Source organism: Coregonus clupeaformis, unplaced genomic scaffold (assembly GCF_020615455.1).
Source record: "Coregonus clupeaformis isolate EN_2021a unplaced genomic scaffold, ASM2061545v1 scaf0201, whole genome shotgun sequence".
Lineage (NCBI taxonomy): Eukaryota > Metazoa > Chordata > Actinopteri > Salmoniformes > Salmonidae > Coregonus > Coregonus clupeaformis.
The window spans coordinates 172711-188125 of NW_025533656.1; the positions used below are offsets into that span (position 1 = coordinate 172711).

The following is a 15415-nucleotide window of genomic DNA, read 5'->3' on the forward strand; positions in this document are numbered from 1 at the left end:
CTGCATAAATCATGCAATATGCCAGGGAGATAGCTAAGAAAGTAATACTAAGTGTATGTTAGTAATACTAAGTGTATGTTGTGTAGTAAGCTGTTAGTAGCCCATGTGCCTCACTCTAATAATTTGGTCTATTTTCACCAATGCGGTATTGTAAACACATGGTTCGTGGCCGGTGTGTGCTTGTTTGCAGACTTTGTTTTGGACAGCTTGGACAGTGCTACTCATAGTAGTGGTGGCGCTTGGCTTGCACGTGCAAATTCAGCACACACCACATTCTATAATATAATTGTGTTATTTGACGTGCACATGTAGCCTATAGCCTGTTTTAGAGAAATGTAATCATCGAATATTGTAAGAGCTTTCATTGTCTGCTTATATACCCCCTTTATTTAGCCTACGGTTCTGACTTGGTGTACAGGGAGAACACTAAGAACGGCCCATGTTCTGAATTCTGTCGCTGTACATTTCAAAAGTGCTGAACAAATAGTTATATTGACTACGTCCGTCGTAGCTCGCTCATTAATGTCTTAATCGAAATTACGAATTGCCTCTTATCCGCTTGTCGTCCCCTTATGCCATAGTTTGTACATCTCAATTGTCAGTAGAAACCACATTTGTTTAAGCAAGTCAGCCATATCAGCTATGTTTTTTTTAAAGGCAGTAAATGAGGCTGAATGAACTGTTTCGCTGCCAGACAAGGCTCCGCTGATAGCCAGGTGTAGCAATGGTAAGGTGTTGGGGACTGCTGTTGGGACTCTGCTGTTGGGGCAGCTTTATGTAGGCCCTAACAGTTTGTGGGCACCGTTTGTCACCGTTATAGTGCAATTAATGTATTGTTTAGTGTTGTGTTCTGTAGTGCCTTTGCTGGCATGCATCTCACATTTTTTGTTTTGTTTTCCCCACCAAGATTGACATGCTAAAATCGGCACTGGTTGTGTCCCAAATGGCACCCTATTCATAGAGCTGTGGTCGAAAGTAGTGCACAATATAGGGGTTAGGGTGCCATTTGGGAGCCAGGCGTTATTTTCACAGCATCAAGAGGGGTCGACGTCACCGGAACACCAACAGATCTTCTCTGTGTGAAAGAGGACACACAATAGCTTTTTCTCCCTACATGTAGCAGGACTATTGTACTTTTCGAAAGTGCTACTGTGGGGAACAAAGTTACAGTTGGTTTCAATTGACCCCCCCCCCCCCTATAGAAACAACTATTGCTGAGTCAAGCAAATCCTCTATAACGCTTTAGGGTAGAATATTCTAGATATCAACACAAAGTACTGAAAGCTTAAGCCTGCAGTGTTTCAAATGTAGGAGTTATTTCTGAGGTTATTGAATGTACGAAGCCTACGTTTCTTTATAAGACCGTTATGCTTTCAAAGTGTTAAACCAGCTCCTCCTATCCCGGGTCTCGTTTGTTTACGTCCTGTTTGTTGATTCATGGGGCTCAAAGGTCAAGCTCTCTCTGAAAAGGCACAGTGGTGGTGCCCCTCTTGTTCCTGTGTGACCTTTCTGTGGGCCCGGGGTAGGCGGTGAAACTGAGCCGTAAGGATTACGGAGGAGGAAAGTATTAATGACAATCCAACATCCATCTCTCTCTTTTTCTCTTCCTCTTCCTTTCGCTCCTTCTCTCTGTGTATTCTATTGCCGCGACAACACACACTACCAGACGTTGCACCAGCTGTGAGAGTAGTTTGCGCCAACGATATGGCGGAACTGGCGTTGGGATATGTAGAGGAAGAAAGGGCTCCACACACACACCACCCGTGCCACACCCATCCTAACTGCCTCCCTCCCTCCCTCCCTCCCTCCCTCCCTCCCTCCCTCCCTCCCTCCCTCCCTCCCTCCCTCCCTCCCTCCCTCCCTCCCTCCCTCCCTCTCTCTCTCTCTCTCTCTCCTCCCTCCCTCCCTCCCTCCCTCCCTCTCTTTCCCTCCCTTGTTTCTGTCGCTCCCGGTTTGATGAAAGAGGTGTAGCGCTAAAGAAAGCCTCCCGTCTCTAAACCCTGCACCAGTCAAGTATGTGTAAATCCCGGGGTTGACACATCCTAAGCCAAAATGCCTGGGCGCCGCCGCCAACAGTTTGGATCCCGTTACCGGGCAGAATGCGAGGGAAGTAGTGAGCGTGGGCGCCTGATTGGCTGCCGGGCGAGGCGGCAGGAAATGGGCCCGTCGGTGGGTCCCAGAGCAGAGGTGTGAGGGAGTCTGGGAAAGGTAGGGCAGGATTGATGGATGGCTCGTGTCATAATGTTCATAACGTTCTTACAGCACTCTATTGTAGGAGAATAATGTTCCCACTTATGACATCGATCTCCCAACACTTCACGTCCCAAAACTGTTGATAAGGTTCAGGCCCAACAGTGGGATGCAGTTTATTTGATATATGAAGGGTATGTCAAAGGGTAGCCATAGCCTACGTTGAATTCTATTTGGGGCCATTTTGCCATTCATCTTATAGGGCTGTATCTAACCTTTACATGGCAAATGTCTCACAGGCTACTACTATATACTGCAGCGCTCTATATGATTTAACTTAGGCCTAGTTTATGTTGCGTTAACCACGGCAACTAATAAACAGGCTATTATGACAGGTTTTATATAATCAGCATACCAGGACAGTGTTCCTCGTTATCCATAGGTGACATACATTAAGCCAACCATAGAGTAATTCTATTTGAATGAAGCCAACCACCCCATGTTTGCTAGTGGGGTGAAATATAGTCCTAGGCCCCGTTCCATTTTTTTGGGTCCATCCCTAAACTGAGGTTGGATGTGTCCCAAATGGCACTCTATTCCAAGGATAGTGTATTACTTTGGCCATAGCCCTATAGGGTCCCTGGTCAAAAGTAGTACACTATAGGGAATGGTGTCATTTGGGATGCAGACGTTGTCACTGTAATTTGTGTTTACCCTGCTCCTCTCTGCTTTGAATAAACTGTCACTCACTTAGCTGGGAATGGCTGGACCCATATTGGTGCTGATAATGGATTGGGTGTTGAAATCAGGCCGGTGAGACGATGTTGACGCGCCCCGTCTAGTCCTGATTGGCTCGTGTGTGTGTGCCAGCTTTTTGCCTCTGGTACTTTAATGAGATCATTCCAGAGCTGTTCGTGCACCATATTTGGTTAATTATTTTCTCCCTCTATCAATCATGTATTACTGAAGTCTACCTGCACAGCAATCAGCGATAATGCCCAATTTGTGTTTAAATGCCGTAAGACTAGTCAGTACCAGGTTGGATGAAAACGTTCCATTTATCTCTTTTCATGACTGAACTGAAATGGAACAGACTGGACATTGCTGTCCTTCTGGCCCTCAGAATAACCGACAGAATAACAGACAGCTCGTTTTAGGTCCATGATCTGTCTGAATATCCCCCCCAAGGTTACATCATTAGCACACGTCAATTCTCAGCTCGTCGAGATACCGCAACTATCCCCGGCACGTGTTCGATCTGCGGTTTTTAGCGCAGCCAGTTGCCGCTTAATCATGACAGCTGACGCCCCAATCACTGTGGTCCTCAAGGTCCCAGGCTTAGAAGGGGACTACTTCAGTGGCAGCGGACATGTTATCATGTCGTCAGCGCTGCTGGTTTCCATGGTGGCCGTCAGTACCTTTTTAGATGGGATTTGAGCGTTCCCACTTCATCATTGGCAGGGTGACAGAGGGACTCAGACTGTGTTGATCCGGGATGGGCAGCTGGCTGAATCGATGCTCCATTTTGTCACACTGCATAGTTGCTGGACATGCAGGTGGATGAGAGTTTCTCTGGGCCTTCTAGTTAGCACTGAGCTAGCTAGCGGTAGCAGTTCAACTGTTGCTAGCGCTATTGCTAGGACTTAGTTTGTTGTTAGCATTAGTTAGCACCAGGTTGTTGTTGTTAGCAAAGTTTGTGGTTGACTTGTTGCTAGCTCTGTTGCTAGGAGATAGCTTGCTGTTGGCATCGTTAGCATCAAGCTAACTAGTTGAAAGTATTAGCAAAGACGGCACAGTATGAGGACGGGCATAAACTGCTTCTCATGGTGACATTGGCTAGCTAAGCTCATGTGCAGAAACACGTCATCGGGTCTAACGTTTGTCTCGCGCCAAACTGCACTTTTGACGAAAATGAAAACGTGTCAGTTTGTCACTTTCACGAAGTTGGAGTAATAACATGTTCAAATACTGAAGACATTGCCTTGAATCTAGGTTGTGCCTGGAGACTTCGAGAAAATTAACAACTTAAAAGTTTTTCACTTCTCTCATTGAATTCTCAAACCCCGGTCTGCTTGGTTTGCTTCACAAATGCTCCCGGAAGTCTCGCGATGTTGCACCACTTGGTTTAGAAACTATGTGGTATTAGTTAGCATCATGTTAGCTAGTTAGCATCAGAATAATTTAAACACCTATTCGATTAACAGTGATTTCTGTGTCTCAAAGCATTTGGATGATAAAGACTTGCAATTCAAGTTGCATGACCTTAACTTTAGAATTAGGCAAATATACTTTATGTCTAGTGAAATGAAATGAGTCTATGTATTGTACGGTACATTCACATGCGAGTCATCATATTTATAGCTCACTAATACATGATGGTGTGTAAAGTTCAGAGGTTATCTATACAGACCATTGGAACCATTTTAACTTATAGCAGTGGATGGAGTACAACCTGTGTTTCCTCTCACATCAATTATTCACAGATTGTCCTCATCTCTCCAACAAAATGAAACTCTCTCCATTTGTCATGGCATGTTCACAGTGGAACCACATAGTAGGCACTGTGCTGTACGTCAATGTGCCTTTTCCGTAAACAGCAGAAATGCATCTCAGACCTCACAACACTTAAAGCTGCACCCCAAATGGCCAAAGGAGCTCTTGTGGTTGGCAATTGTAGGAGTCTCCCAAAATCCACAAGAAAAGGGAGTGGTTGTCCACAGCTCCTGTTTCTGTAGGCATGTACACATGTTATGGCAACAAGCGAAACATCAAACCCTCTCTCGCTCTGGCTTTATCCCGCTATTTCCTTGACAGCTTCCTCTCCTCATCGCTTTTCCTTCATGGCCACTGATTTGAAATTATTTATCTTGATGAAAACCATTTATTGAAAACCTATCCAGTCTTGTCATCCATCTGTTTTGATTGGAAAGTAGGAAAGGAAGCCATGTACTAAATTGGGACGAAGCCCATGAGAGAGTGTGAGCAGGTGGAAGTTCACGGGAGAAGTTGCGGTAATGAATTGAGGCTTGTCCACGATAACTAACTCCTTTTTCTGAAATACGTTGAATAATGTATCAGTATTGGCTACCTCATCAGTGACCACCAGTGAGTTTAATTCGACTCATCCAAGGGGTTCATTAAAGGTACTTAATGAACATCTCAGGGACCAGGCGGATGAAGCTTATGTTATGTTGTGTGTGTGTGTATGTCACTTGCTGCATCTATTTGCGTCTGTTTTGGTTTACTGCTGAGTTTAGAGAGGAGAATGTGGTCCAGTAGCTACGGGATGACCAGCCTCTGAATGCGAGGTACATATAGCTCTAGTTACATCACTTGCCTGCGAATAGCTGGTCGGGATAGGGTAGAGGGGAGAGGGTGTGTGTGTGTGTGTGTGTGTCGTATACTATGTGTGTAGTATACTGCGTGTGTGTGTGCTTAATGTTTGTGCGTGCGGATCATCACACTGAGCCGGGCCAACTTTTCTGACAGATGATCAAACTGTCAACAGCAGAGAGCGAAAGCTTGTGTACTGCATGTTCCATAAACCATTCAGAGGCTGCATGGGCTATATCAACCGGGGCTTGTTGCTCGACTTTGTTTGTGTACGGAAACTGGCCCCCTATAAGTTAATGGCACGGACATAGCCGTTCAAATAGCGATGCTGGGGAGAGATGGCTGTGCGTTACCTCTCTGACACCTCACTCCACGCAGTCTGCTCATTGCGTCCCCCTTCTAGTCTATCCATCATTTATTTTTACTGCGCTGCTTATCTGGACAGAGGAATGCCAGTCTGCTACTGAGCTACTGCACCGCTGGTAAAGCTCATTCCTGGGACAGGGAGGTGTGTGTGTGTGTGTGTGTGCGCGAGCGTGTGGGTTTGTAAGTGTGTGATGGCTGTACATGTGTGTGTGTGTATGCATATTCAGAAGCAGATCCTGTCACTTTATCCACCCCCCCATACACATTCACACACACTCTGACCCCCCTATTCTAGGGGTAACTTTCCAGTCCTGTAGTTGCAGCAAGCATGTCTGTGTCTCAAAATAGCCCTATCTCAATACTGCTTCACCTAAACAGGGATCTCTCTCTCTCTCTCTCTCTCCCTCCCTCTCTCTAAATCTCTGTTTTCTCTTCTTTCTGTTGCATCTGTGTGCTTCCCAGGAACGGACAGACTAGGCTCTGGATCTAAAGCCTGAGGAGGAGTGCGGAATTCTCCGGAACAAGGGAAGAATTGAGCTCACCGATGCCCGTCTCTCCCGAATAAGTCTCCCGGCTTTAGATTTTTACGACGGTGAGATTGTTGTTGTTGTTGCCACTCCTGCACTTGCTGTCTGTACATGAAAGGTAATGGTTTTTGCTGTGTTTGCAGGTGTAATGTCAGTGAGAGTAGGCTTTGTTTGAACGGATATGCCTCACAAACCATAGGGAGTCGAACACTTGCGTATCAGGGGACTGGATAAATGCTATTGATAACAGTTCATAAGTTGTCATCAAATTAACAGTGAGGGGCAAATGTGAATGGAATAGTCCAGCAGTAATTATTTGCACTCCAAAATTATGAATAATTAATTAAGGATTGATAAACAAGTATTAAAAAATATATATATTTAATGAAGTCTTTGCTTTGTTTATTTTTGCATTATAGTATTTTATTTTAGTAATTTTTAGTTTTTTGATTGAGAACCTGTACCTTTTTTATTTAGGTTTTTTTGTGATATGATTAGATTGGCTACTCTTTGTCTGTTGGAATAGAACTTTACTGCTACATCCCAGCAGTACACCATAGCCAAACCCAACAGTGGACAGGACAAAAATGGTTTCAAATTAAACCGTTTTCCCTTCCCAAACCTCTAACCTCAGGAAAAAGTCCAGCAAAAAACTGTACTCTGCTTTCATTTGGAACATAGAAACGTCAAACCCAAACCAGGCTCTTCAAATAGCCTACAATACAGCCACAAAAACAATACGTTGCTTGCATTTTCACTTCTAACATCTCGGCTGCCTGTCAAAATTGTGTATGGCCTTTAGTGCTTTGGCCTCTGGAATCTTGTCAATGCTCATCATGTTTACACAGCCTCACTGGTCCCGTGCCACTTGGCTGTCTTGAACCCTGATGTGTCATCATATCACAGATACAACATGGCTAAAATATTGAAAGAGAGAGAGCAGGGGGAAGATGGAGGCAGAGGGAGAGAGATGGATTGAATTTTGTGTAGTACAAGGAAGCCTTCCATAACTCTCTAATTTGAACCCCAAACCCTCCCCTGCCTTCACTCTCCGCTACTTCATTCTACCCATTTCACTTTCACAGAGTGCATCAACACCAGATTCTTTCTTTTCTTTTTCCTCCCTCTCTTTTCCCCCTCTACAATGATCTGTCCATTAGGCCAGTCTCTGAGGTGTTGTGGAATGCTACCTTGACCCCCGCCCCGCACACTCACAGAGAGAGAGAGAGTGCAGCTCGCTTGGCCATCGTTCCCCCTGACCTCACACACACACAGGGACGCTTTGTTGCCATTGGCGAATGGGACAGGGACATTTTTACCCTCGCAGGGTTGTGTACGCACAGTGTCCACAGTGATCAATCGATAGGCCGTTAATGGATGGAATGTGGTTCAGTTATGTTCAGAGGCAAAGGATTTCAATTTAGTTCAGGAAGAAGAGGGCTTGACTGACCAATAGGCAAGAGGGCTCAGTTGAAGTATTTGCAGATGTATCATTAGTTGGATTTCGGTTAGGTTGAAAAATGTTGAAGATAAATGTCTGTTTTGGCAACTCTTGTTTATTTTTTAAAATCTTCCTCATACCATCCCGTTTAGGGTCATTTGTTAAAAGGCCCTGTCGTACACAAGGACAAAAGATCTTCCAAAGATTGCTTTGCAGCGAGCAGTGAAAAACAAGCCTATTGAGTTACAATGCCGTGTAAGAATGTGAAACTCTGCAAACACGTATGCACAGATACACCCACACATATGCATGCATAACGGCAACCACACGCATACAAACACATGCATGCTCACAGACATGCACACGGAGGTCAGCAAAAACACCCACAAGCACAACAACACCCACAGACATGCACACACAATAACACACACACACTTTTTCAGTACTTTGTAATGTCTGCCATTGCTTACCGTTAGCTGGGAGAGTAGTGTGTCAGAGTTGTATCACAGCTAAACTCTTTAGTCCTGTTGCTATTTGATGACGGCGATGAAAATAGATGTATAATTGTCTGTAACAAGAGCCCAAATCACCAGGAGGGTACTGAAAGTATTATTCTGGTACACGGTCTACCACACAAGATTGAGACTGGTACCAAAACAAGGGCTCTCTAATCCAACTCTACACACCAAGAGTTTGTCTTTGACATTCTTTACATTTCAAACCATTGACTTTGTCACCTTTCCAAGATACTTTAACCTCTTTCAGTCTATAAACTTTGTTTGCACCAGTGACCTTTTTGAGCCACTACGACCTAGCGGTGAACTTTCGGAGTTGGATGAAGTTGCCCCTAGAATCTCATCTGAAGTCAATTTTGCATTAACCCCTAACCTCCCTCGCCTCCTAAGGTTGGGGGTGATAAGCTGATCCTAGATCAGTGTCTTAAGGACAACAATGACCCGAAACTCAAAAAGTTTAAATGCGGCATCATTACAGAGTGCCTGTCCAACAGTAAAGTGTCCTGGTGGGGAACATCTTAACTCACGGAGGTTAGTGTTCCGCTCTCCAACACAGACCCTATAAAGTTCCCCCCTGATAGAGCAAGGCCCTTAACCCTAATTGCTCCTGTAAGTCGCTCTGGATAAGAGCGTCTGCTAAATGACTAAAATGTCAATAGAGTTCTCTCCCTGCACCAGACCCCCCTCCGGAGGGCAAAGGGCCTGTCTAAGGGATGTAAGTATAGCCCACTCGCCCCTCGTTTTAAAGATCACCTTATCATCCTACTCCACGCAGTTCACGCTGGCACCTGGGGAATTCAGTCTCTCTATGGGGAGCTAATACCATATTAGCTACAGCTGATAGAAGAGTCAATCATGTAATGTTGTCATCTACTTCTCTTTTTAATCATGCTTGTCTAGTAGCCTGACCGTAGGCTATGTCAACATCAGTGTTATATCCACCATGTATTCATTGAGTGGGGTAATTCCTTAGCCACTCCGCTAAATTGTCCTTTGCAAGGATGCAGGGAATGCTGGCCCCCTTTGCAGTTGAAGGGCAATTGTCTTAGCATGACATCAGCCCTCCTGGTTCATTCCCGCAGATGGCCACATTCACCTTCAAAAACCATTAGCGTTGTAGCATTAGCATTGAGCCAGAGAGTTTGAGTTCATGTGTGTCTCAATCCTCTGCAATGGAAGGTCAATTCTTCACCCCGCATTCCACATTCTCGCAGATAGCCACCTTCACCTTCAGAACAATTAGCAGTTAGCTATTATCATTAGCGATGTAGCATTCGCATTGAGCCTGCCTGAATAATGATCCTCTCTATCCTCCACACTGAAAGGGCATTTCCTTCAGCACTAGGCTAGCTGCTTCACCCTTATTACCACATTCCCTCCGATAGCCTCCTCCACCTTCAAACCGTTAGCATTAGCATAGAAGTACTTTGAATAATGAGGCTCTCTAGCCTGCTGTTCAAAGCCTCTGCAGGTCCCCTGTGGGGCATTTCAGCTCTTCGCACATCACGAAAGGTCTTCTTTCCGATGCTAAACACCCAATTAACAGACGATGCTCTCGCTCCCAACTCCCCCACAACGTCTGTCTCCACCGCACCGCCTAGCCGCAAATAGGAAATGTCAGGCCTATTAAATGGATGTCAGGTCGGATTCACAGAGATAGAGAGATAGTACATAGGCCCTCACCAAGTCTTTTTAATTGCAGGCCTGCAGAGCCCAATACTACTGTTTTCCTTTTCTATCAATTGATTGATTCATGTCACGATTAGACGTGTAGAGAAGGAACACCGGCAGTGTTTGGGGCTCGGCTCTCCAAGCATGGAGTTGAAAAGCTCTGCACCCTATGCCGTCCTAGGACATTAGAACCTAGGACCCTTCTCAGATGCTTAGCAGTGACTTGTTTTCACTGATTTTCACCGACCTTGGCCTGTCAGGAATGCCTGTTGTTTTACAGAGAAAGTCTCTGTAAAGAGACTGTCTGGCAGTGCAAATAACGTAACTGCTTTGACAGTTAGTCCGCCCATGCAGTGTGTCGCACAGAGGGATCGAAGGCCCTGTCACATTCCAAGATGGGTTGAAAATGAAAAGTATGGTTTTGAATATAGTTGACAAAGAATTGTTGACTATTGTATCTGAAATAAACAGTTTTGCCCTGTCTGCAGCATTCCAGTAGATGATTCCACTAGACTCCATAGGACTGAGTGAGCATGGCATTTGAAACGTGAAATATGATCGCGAGACAGTGGTCTACATTGGGGCTCCGTCATACTATCAGTCCACTGATTTGTTTGTGAGGTCACATGGTGCCAACTTCTGCCAAATGTATTCATCAGGGTATGCAATATGGACATGATGGCCTGTGGACAGACAGTCCCTCAGTAGAATAAAAATGTGTGCTGAAATACCGCCGCTGACAAGACTCTTCCACTGTGGCCGCACGCACCAACACACCCACAGTTACACACACATACACACACACACATACAAACACACACATTCCTGCCATACTGCAGACTTTGCAGGTCTACAGAGATAGAGGGACAGACCGAGGAACTTACAGGACCACAGATAGACAGGCAGACTGACAAGTAGACAGAACGACAGAGACGGGCAGACGGAACAACAGAAAGAGTGCCAAATTGAGCAAGATGTCTGGGCAGTCCTTTCACTCCAGGCTACCTTGACTTGTTTATCCCTATCCACATCTCCATTGGTAGAGAACCGCATTTTGAATGCAGACAAATTACTCTGATGATAATTCCCTACTTTTCTGATGAACCGGTTCTATCTGGTTTTGGATAGCTAGTAGGACATTCCGTGGTCCATCTCTATACTGCAATTACTTCCCATTAGCGCTGACTGTTAATTGCTATGGCCATGGTCCAGTGGGGTAGAGGAGACCGCAGCGGCAACTCTTGAGGTATTGTTCACTGCTATTGCATTGTCCCCAGAGGACCTTTCTGCCATACAGCTTACATAATGCTACCATGCTAATCGTAGCTAGCGCTATTACCCTCGCTAACGCTAATGCCCTTTCTGCCTGACGGGATGGAGTGGTGACGTGAACGAGTTCTATTCTGCTCCCCATCTCTATTTCCATCTCTCGTTCTCTCAGTCTTCCTGTTTTTTTGCTTAGTCGCTTTGCCCCCCTCGCCTCTTTTCTTCTTGTTCAATTTCTTTCTCACGCTGCCCCTCTCTCTCTTTCTCTTTTTCCCTCTTTCTCCGTATCCCCTCACTCTTTCTAATCCTCATCCTGCTCCTCCATAGGTTTCTACTGCTGCTCTATAACAATAACAGTAGCACAGTGTAATCCCGTACCCACACTGGACAGAATCAACACCGCAGGTTGTCACATCCTATTGCTTTCCCCCCAGCCACAACACACAGAGCAGGACCTTGTGTTGCGTAATTGCATTATTTTACATTAGCGCTCTCAGGGCAGCGGCTACTGCTCGTTAGCGGTTAGCTGCCATAGCAATGATGTGATGTGATGCAACCCTGCTGGACAACACAGGGTTCTGTTGTAGCGTCGGACCCAGTATGGGTAGTGGGCACGAGGGAGTGAGCGTATTGTGTGTGTGTTCACACAGAGGGGGGTCCGTTAATGAGTGGAGAGGTTGAACAAACAGATCCCAGATAACAGGGAGATATTATTTTATTTAAAACTGTTAGGTCCAGTGGAGGGCTTGTTGGAGATCAAATGTAAGCAGTTCAATACTTTAATTTCATTTTAGTCATTTAGCAGACACTCTTATTCAGAGCGACTTACAGGAGCAATTAGGGTGAAGTTATTTGCTAAAGGGCACATCGACAGATTTACTACACCATAGCAGCTTATAGGTCGTTTTAGTAAAGAGGCGTGGGCTAAAGGTGTTCTACACTCCAGCTGCCTATTTGGCCGGGGCTGTGACTGAATTGTCATTCTACATACTGTTTACTGAATACTACTTTAGTACTGTACTAACAGCCTTCTAAAGAATTATAAATAGTATGAGAATTCTCGGAAAAAGGTATTCTGGAGTTGCCTATTAGGCCAGGGCTTTGACTGATTTCTCATAGATGTACTATGAATACTGAACAAAAATATAAACACAACATGTAAAGTGTTGGGACAGGATTGTGTCGAGGCACAGATACAGTGAGGGAAAAAAGAATTTGATCCCCTGCTGATTTTGTATGTTTGCCCACTGACAAAGAAATGATCAGTCTATAATTTTAATGGTAGGTTTATTTGAACAGTGAAATCCAGAAAAACGCATGTCCAAAATATTATAAATTGATTTGCATTTTAATGAGGGAAATAAGTATTTGATCCCCTCTCAATCAGAAAGATTTCTGGCTCCCAGGTGTCTTTTATACAGGTAACGAGCTGAGATTAGGAGCACACTCTTAAAGGGAGTGCTCCTAATCTCCGCTTGTTCCCTGTATAAAAGACACCTGTCCACAGAAGCAATCAATCAATCAGATTCCAAACTCTCCACCATGGCCAAGACCAAAGATCTCTCCAAGGATGTCAGGGACAAGATTGTAGACCTACACAAGGCTGGAATGGGCTACAAGACCATCGCCAAGCAGCTTGGTGAGAAGGTGACAACAGTTGGTGCGATTATTCGCAAATGGAAGAAACACAAAATAACTGTCAATCTCCCTCGGCCTGGGGCTCCATGCAAGATCTCACCTCGGAGTTGCAATGATCATGAGAACGGTGAGGAATCAGCCCAGAACTACACGGGAGGATCTTGTCAATGATCTCAAGGCAGCTGGGACCATAGTCACCAAGAAAACAATTGGTAACACACTACGCCGTGAAGGACTGAAATCCTGCAGCGCCCGCAAGGTCCCCCTGCTCAAGAAAGCACATATACAGGGCCGTCTGAAGTTTGCCAATGAACATCTGAATGATTCAGAGGAGAGATGGGTGAAAGTATTGTGGTCAGATGAGACCAAAATGGAGCTCTTTGGCATCAACTCAACTCGCCGTGTTTGGAGGAGGAGGAATGCTGCCTATGACCCCAAGAACACCATCCCCACCGTCAACCATGACATTGAAAATGGGTCGTGGATGGGTATTCCAGCATGACAATGACCCAAAACACACGGCCAAGGCAACAAAGGAGTGGCTCAAGAAGAAGCACATTAAGGTCCTGGAGTGGCCTAGCCAATCTCCAGACCTAAAACCCATAGAAAATCTGTGGAGGGAGCTGAAGGTTCGAGTTGCCAAACGTCAGCCTCGAAACCTTAATGACTTGGAAAAGATCTGCAAAGAGGAGTGGAACAAAATCCCTCCTGAGATGTGTGCAAACCTGGTGACCAACTACAAGAAACGTCTGACCTCTGTGATTGCCAACAAGGGTTTTGCCAACAAGTACTAAGTCATGTTTTGCAGAGGGGTCAAATACTTATTTCCCTCATTAAAATGCAAATCAATTTATAACATTTTTGATATGCGTTTTTCTGGATTTTTTTGTTGTTATTCTGTCTCTCACTGTTCAAATAAACCTACCATTAAAATTATAGACTGATCATGTCTTTGTCAGTGGGCAAACATACAAAATCAGCAGGGGATCAAATACTTTTTTCCCTCACTGTATGGGGAAGGGTACCAATACATTTCTGCAGCATTGAAGGTCACCATAATTCTTAAATGGAAGAAGTTTTGAACCACCAAGACTCTTCCTAGAGTTGGCCGCCCAGCCAAACTGAGCAATCAGGGAAGAAGCGCCTTGGTCAGGGAGGTGACCAAGAACCCGATGGTCACTCTGACAGAGCTGCAGAGTTCCTCTGTGGAGATGGGAGAACTTCCGGAATGACAACCATCTCTGCAGCACTCCACCAATCAGGTCTTTATGGTAGATTGGCCAGACGGAACCACTTCTCAGTAAACATGACAGCCCGCTTGGAGTTTGCCAAAAGGCACCTAAAGGACTGTCAGACCATGAGAAACAAGATTCTCTGGTCTGATGAAAGCAAGATTGAACTCTTTGGCCTGAATGCCAAGCGTCACGTCTGGAGGAAACCTGGCACCATCCCTACGGTGAAGCAAGGTGGTGGCAGCATCATGTTGTGGGGATGTTTTTCAGTAGCAGGGATCCTTGATGAAAACCTGCTCCAGAGCACTCAGGACCTCAGATTGGAGCGACGGTTCACCTTCCAGCAGGACAACGACCCTAAGCACACAGCCAAGACAACGCAGGAGTGGCTTCAGGACAAGTCTCTGAATGTCTTCGAGTGGCCCAGCCAGAGCCCGGACTTGAACCTGATCGAACATCTCTGGAGAGACCTGAAAATAGCTGTGCAGCGATGCTCCCCATCCAACCTGACAGAGCTTGAAAGGATCTACAGAGAAGAATGGGAGAAACTCCCCAAATACAGGTGTGCCAAGCTAGTAGCGTCATACCCAAGAAGACTTGAGGCTGTAATCGCTGCCGAAGTACTGAGTAAAGGGTCTGAATACTTATGTAAATGTGATATTTCTGGGGGTTTTATTTATACATTTACAAAAATGTCTCAACCTGTTTTTGCTTTGTCAAAAAAACAATTGAATCCATTTTAGAATAAGGCTGTAATGTAACTGTGGAAAAAGTCAAGGGGTCTGAATACTTTCCGAATGCACTGTATCTGACATATATTATATGAAGGAAATCCGCTGGCAGCCATTTGAATGAGAGGCTTTAGCTGATGGGCACATTTTAATTTACAAATTGCGCGACTACTTTGTCCTGTTGTTACGGTCACTGGTTCTAGATCAGATGTTACGCTTAGAGGTACGTGTTCACTGTGTGGACAACAGTACCTTTGACTGACCTTGGATCAGTTAACAGGATAAACTGTTATAATCCCAGATTACGACCCACATTTTCATCTATTTCCTTCTCAGGAGTTGTTCAGCTTTTGTATTTTGTTTTGTTTATTGTTTCGGGTTTATTGGATTTTATTTCAAAGCTGAAGCTGAATGCAAATCATGCTTTTGCTCGGACAATACTGCTTTGAAGTAACACACCAAAATACCCACTGCTAAAACCCCAAGCAACACATAAAATGGATAC

At 45.0% G+C, this 15415-nt stretch overlaps 1 protein-coding gene across 3 annotated transcripts in view; it reads left to right on the forward strand.

Annotated features, from left to right (window-relative positions):
- sorbs2a (sorbin and SH3 domain containing 2a) overlaps window positions 1–15415 on the forward strand; it is a 92869-nt gene that overhangs the window by 11519 nt on the left and 65935 nt on the right. For all 3 annotated transcript variants that reach the window (XM_045214133.1, XM_041872159.2, XM_045214134.1), the window contains exon 2: window positions 6352–6481. The gene's annotated coding sequence lies outside the window, so the exon portion shown is untranslated. The remainder of the gene's footprint in view (window positions 1–6351; window positions 6482–15415) is intronic.